Raw genomic sequence first — 6,674 nt, forward strand, 5'->3', positions numbered from 1 at the left:
GAAATTGATTTTTATTTTTTATTTTTTTTCTCACAAAGTCTCACTTTCCGCTAACTTAGGACAAAAATTTCAATCTTTCATGGACTCAATATGCCCCTCACGGAATACCTTGGGGTGTCTTCTTTCCGAAATGGGGTCACATGTGGGGTATTTATACTGCCCTGGCTTTTTAGGGGCCCTAAAGCGTGAGAAGAAGTCTGGAATATAAATGTCTAAAAATGTTACGCATTTGGATTCCGTGAGGGGTATGGTGAGTTCATGTGAGATTTTATTTTTTGACACAAGTTAGTGGAATACGAGACTTGGTAAGAAAAAACAAACAAAAAAATATATATATTTCCGCTAACTTGGGCCAAAGAAATTTCTGAATGGAGCCTTACAGGGGGGGGTGATCACCCATATAGACTCCCTGATCACCCCCCTGTCATTGATCACCCCCCTGTAAGGCTCCATTCAGACGTCCGTATGTGTTTTGCGGATCCGATCCATGTATCCGTGGATCCGTAAAAATCATACGGACATCTGAACGGAGCCTGACAGGGGGGTGATCAGGGAGTTTATATGGGGTGATCAGGGGTTAATAAGTGACGGGGGGGTGGGGGGTGTAGTGTGGTGTTTGGTGCGACTTTACTGAGCTGCCTGTGTCCTCTGGTGGTCGATCCTAACAAAAGGGACCACCAGAGGACCAGGTAGCAGGTATATTAGACGCTATTATCAAAACAGCGTCTAATATACCTGTTAGGGGTTAAAAAAAAAAATCACATCTCCAGCCTGCCAGCGAACGATCGCCGCTGGCAGGCTGGAGATCCACTCGCTTACCTTCTGTTCCTGTGAGCGCGCGTTCACAGGAAATCGCGGGAGGACGCGTATATGCGTCCACCCAGAAGAGCAGGGCCGCTGGCAGGACGCAATCCTGCGTACGGCAGTCCTGTAGCGGTTAAATCGCCACTTTATTGTTTACCTGCTCGTCGTCTACATCGCAGCGACGAGCGCATGTAATTACGCCGCCTTCGTTCCATTCACTGGAACGGGATGGAGTAACTACAGCTGCTCCTTCCCACTGAAACAAATGCAATAATGGCAGAGTGGAAAAGAAGCGCTCATAGGGCGAGTATGTCAATTGTATAGCTCACCTGTTCTGGTTGGAACAACCCTGGTGACCGCAGAAGATGTGGGTCAGTGCTGCCAGTGTCTTCAAAAATCCCCTCACACGGATGCCAACCGGTGGTGTAAAATATCAGAGAAGAGTGCTGTGTCTTTAGATAAGTAAGGCCTGACCCAGAAGAGACATCTGTCAGCACTTACAAATCTCTTGTACAAATCTATTTAAGAGTTAATTTAGGTCAATGTTTCAACGGTATATTTCACCAGTGCGCAGTAGCACAACCTTTCCCATTTTTGGAGATATGCAGAAATGTGTGTTAAAAAAATAAAAATAAAAAAAAAAAAGCTGCAAGTTGATGCTGAGAGTTGTAGTTTTGAAACAGTTGGAGAGCCTCTGGGTGGGGAACCAGTGCTCCAGACTAAAAGGGCCATTGTCTCCTGATCTGAAAAATTTACTCACCAAATTAAAATTTGTCGCCAAATTTAAATACATATAATTATAATAAAAAAAGACTTGGATCAGATGAGACAGTAGTGAGCCAGCCCTACATACATACAGCAGACTTCCTGCCAGCACTAGGAAACATATAGGAGACTACAGCAACACATGCCTCTTCCATCTAGTGACATATCCTGTAAGTAGACGTTCTCCTTCCTCTTCTCATTCGTTTGACCCAGACCGCCATGACAGATTCTTTCAGCCACATCTAGGCTCTGCAGTTTGTTAAAGGGTTTCTACCACCAGAAATACTGTTATGTAGCTGACTGACATTAGCGATGCGCCCATGTCAGCACTACATAACAGTATGTATCTAACGTTAGTCCCTGCAGCCGTTTTTGTTAAAAAAGCACTTTTATAATATGCTAATGAGCCTCTAGTTGCTATATGGAGCGTAAAATCAGCACCTAGAGGCTCCGTCCACTCACCCTGTATTCCGCCCAGGTCCAGTGTTGTGCCCGCCCAGCTCCTCTTGATTGATGCCACTGTTCCCTGCATAGTTGGCGAAATCCCACGCCTGCGCTGTTCACATCTGTCTTCGGCACAGGCACAGTGAGTGAATGATGCGATCCTGGTGCCGGCTTCCTCACTGCGTCTGCGCCGACTACGTCACAGTGAGGAAGCCGGCATCAGGAGAGCGGCCTTCACTCACTGCTCTTGCGCCGAAGACCGAAGTGAACGGCGCAGGCGCGGGATTTCGCCAACAATGCTGGGAACAGTGGCATCAATCAAGAGGAGCTGGGCGGAATACAGGGTGAGTGGATGGAGCCTCTAGGTGCTGATTTTACGCCCATATAGCACCTAGAGGCTCATTAGCATATAATAAAAGTGCTTTTTTAACAAAAACGGCTGCAGGGACTAACATTAGAAACATACTGTTATGTAGTGCTGACATGGGCGCATCGCTAATGTCAGTCAGCTACATAACAGTATTTCTGGTGGTAGAAACCCTTTAAAAACATATTAGATTTCTTAATTTGTCTATAAGCCTCCCCGCCCTTTTCCCACCAATGCCCCTGCTGAAAAAATTGTGACCCCAGTAGACAGTGTCCTTATGGTGTCTCCAGCAATTATAATGCCCCCCAGTAATAATTGTGTCCGCTAAAATGCTCCCAGTAATAATGCCTGTATAGTGTCCTCCAAAATAATGTCCCCTATTAGGTCCCTATAATAAAAACCTAGAATGTGTCGGCAGATAAGAACCATTTGGCCCATCTAGTCTGCCCAATATACTGAATACTATGGATAGCCCCTGGCCCTTCACTGTATTTGCAGCTACCACTTCTGCAGGAAGGCTATTCCATGCATCCACTACTCTCTCAGTAAAGTAATACTTCCTGATATTACTTTTAAACCTTTGCCCCTCTAATTATTTACATAATTAAAACTATGTCCTCTTGTAGCAGTTTTTCTTCTTTTAAATATTCTCTCCTCTTTTACCTTGTTGATTCCCTTTATGTATTTAAAAGTTTCTACCATATCCCCTCTGTCTCGTCTTTCTTCCAAGCTATACATGTTAAGGTCCTTTAATCTTTTCTGGTAAGTGTTATCCTGCAATCCATGTACCAGTTTAGTAGCTCTTCTCTGAACTGTCTCCAAAGTATCAATATCCTTCTGGAGATATGGTCTCCAGTACTGAGCACAATACTCCAAATGAGGTCTCACTAGTGCTCTGTAGAGCGGCATGAGCACCTCCCTCTTTCTACTGGTAATGCCTCTCCCTATACACCCAAGCATTCTGCTAGCATTTCCTGCTGCTCTATGACATTGTCTGCCTACCTTTTAAGTCTTCTGAAATAATGACCCCTAAATCCCTTTCCTCAGATACTGAGGTTAGGACTGTATCACTGATTTTATATTCTGCTCTTGGGTTTTCATGCCCCAGGTGCATTATCTTGCACTTATCAACATTAAATTTTAGTTGCCAGATTTTTGACCATTCCTCTAGTTTTCCTAAGTCCTTTTCCATTTGGTGTATCCCTCCAGGAACATCAACCCTGTTACAAATCTTTGTGTCATCAGCAAAAAGACACACCTTACCATCGAGGCCATCTGCAATTTCGCTGATAAAGATATTAAACAATATTGGTCCCAGAACAGATCCCTGAGGTACCCCACTGGTAACAAGACCATGGTCTGAATATACTCCATTCACTACAACCTTCTGTTGTCTGTTCCTCAGCCACTGCCTAATCCATTCAACAATATGGGAGTCCAAGCCCAAAGACTGCAATTTATTGACACGCCTTCTATGTGGGACAGTATCAAAAGCCTTACTAAAGTCTAGATAAGCGATGTCTACTGCACCTCCGCCATCTATTATTTTAGTTACCCAATCAAAAAAAAAAATCAATAAGATTAGTTGGACATGATCTCCCTGAAGTAAACCCATGCCGATTTTCATCTTTCAATCCATGGGATTTTAGATGTTCCACAATCCTCTCCTTAAGAATGGTTTCCATTAATTTCCCCACTATTGATGTCAGGCTTACCCGATTCCTCCCTACTACCTTTCTTGTGAATGGCAAATGTTGTGCCCAATTTCCAATCTTCTGGGACGACTCCTGTTAACAGTAATTGGCTAAATAAATTTGCTAATGGTTTTGCTAGTTCACCGCTAAGCTCTTTTAATAGCTTTGGGTGTATCCCATCAGGCCCCTGTGACTTATTTGTATTACAGTGCCTTCCAGCATTAATATTTCCTATTTTACCCCAGGTAAAAATGACTATAGTGCCCCCAGTATTAGGCCTCATTCACATGTCTGCAAAAGGGTCCACACCTGTTCCGCAATTTTGCGGAACGGGCCCGGACGTGAAGCAGAGAGCACACCATGTGCTCTCCGCTTCCGCGGAGCTCGGCCCCGAACTTCCGGTCCGCAGCTCTGCAGTCCTATTCTTGTCCGCAGCTGCATAGGCATTTCTATAGGGGGTGCCGGCCGGGTGTGTTGAGGGTTCGCAACACACCACGGATGTGTGAATGGACCCTTAATGTCCCCTATAGTGCCCCTAGTAGAAATGCACAAAATGCCCCCCCCCCCCGTGCATCCAGTAACGCCCCATATAATGCCCTCATTAAAAAATGCCTCTATAGGACCTCAGTGCCACCAGTAATGGCCCTAATACTGTCCCCAGTATTAAAAATTCCTCTACAGTGCCCCACTAATGCTGCCAGTCCCCTAAAGTGCATCTCTATTAGTAATGTCCCCCACAATGCCCCAAAGTGCACCTTCATGTCCCTAATGCCCCCTGCAGAGCTATCCTTTCGAGTATTAAAGGCCCCCAAGTCGGAAGTGGGTTAAAAAAAAAAAAAAAAAAAAAAAAAAGTGTTAAGCAATGATATTCATTGCTGTGTTTGTGCTGGGGGAGGCGGGGCCACATAGGGTTAAAAGGCAGCAGCCGATACAAATACGGCGGCACAGCATTCTTCGACTACCACCGATCATTCTCAGCCAAAGCAGCAGCTGCCCTGATACAGTGCCAGCACGTTCTGGATTGGTCCAACATAGACACGGAATTATTCTGCCGCTATTTTGCAGGGCTAAAAGCCCCGACGTGCACGATCTGCAACTCATACTCCCACACTACGGGTTGGTGTTCTAATACAGGCCTCGTAGCAGATCCAGCACAACCTAATTCTGCCCCAGGTCCATCAAACCGGCATCCGGGGTGGACAAGCTAGGTCGTCCCATTAAATACCTTGGTCGAAGCCAGATATGCAACAATTACAACTACGCCATTTGTTATTACAATCAGTGCAGGTTGCTACATCTGTGTGCGATCTGTTTTAGGGCCCATCCACGCGCAGCATGCCCTCAAAGGAATCAAGGCTCGGCGTGACTAAGCGTGATTGACGTGGATCTGCTGGCATTGTTCTTGGCTGAGCATCCACACCCGGCCTGGGTGCAGTTCGTCGTCCACGGCTTGACACATGGTTACCACACAGGGCTTCTCGCTCTCCCTCAAACCACATTCAAATGTGATAATTTGCAGTCGGCAGCCAGAGACCCAGAGGCGGTAACTCAGTTAATCCACACCGAACTAGACCGGGGGTACTTAATAGGGCCGTTCAATCAACCTCCCTTCGCTTGCTGGAGAGTCAATCCAGTTGGTATTGTGACTGGCAAGTTCAACAATAAAAAACGCCTAATCTATGATTTGTCCGCCCCACATTCTTTACACATACCAAGCTTGAACTCGTTGATTCCATCCGAGGAGTTTTCCATGAGATATGCATCAATAGATGAAGCAATACAGGTCATAATCAAATTAGGCAAGGGCACCTGGCTGTCAAAAGCGGACATCACGGATGCTTTCAAATTACTACCCATCCATCCTGAGTTATGGCATGAAATGGCAGGGTGCTTATTATTTCGCCAGCAAATTGACCTTCAGGTCAAAGTCCAGCCCTGGTTGTTCGACCAACTGGCCAGCGCGCTGCATTGGGTTTTGACCAACACCTTCCGGGTAAATCATGTCATCCAATACCTGGATGACTTTCTCCTGTTAGAATCCCCAGATCAAGTACCTCAAGATCTACAGGTCCTGTGCACGGCTTTTTCAGACCTCAAAGTTCCATTGGCCTCACATAAGGTGGAGGGACCTAGCACAGAGATCACCTTTTTAGGCATTTGCTTGAACACAGTGGACATGAAGGCCAGTCTGCCTCTGGATAAGCTGGCCAGAATCAAGTCTGTTGTTCACAGACTAGCGCAAGTGAGGGTGACTATCAGAGCAGATCTTCAGTCACTCCTTGGCATGCTGAATTTTGCTATGCGTATCATGCCGCAGGGTAGGTCCTTTATTTCAAGGCTCCTGGCACTCCTCCCACAAGCACCCTGCCAGGACAGCCCAGTCCAGCTGGACCAGTACGCAATCGCTGACTTGCTGATGTGGGACAACTTCCTCTCCCAATGGAATGGGGTTTCCCTGTTCATTCCAGTGGCATCCAGTAATTCCCCTGTGGTCCACACAGACGCCTCGCCCACTGCCGGCTTTGCAGCCATACATGGCACCCATTGGTTCGCTGAACCATGGCCGGTAGACATCACCAGCATAACAGGGTTTCAAGGAG

This window comes from Bufo gargarizans, chromosome 10 (assembly GCF_014858855.1).
Source record: "Bufo gargarizans isolate SCDJY-AF-19 chromosome 10, ASM1485885v1, whole genome shotgun sequence".
NCBI classification, from domain to species: Eukaryota; Metazoa; Chordata; class Amphibia; order Anura; family Bufonidae; genus Bufo; species Bufo gargarizans.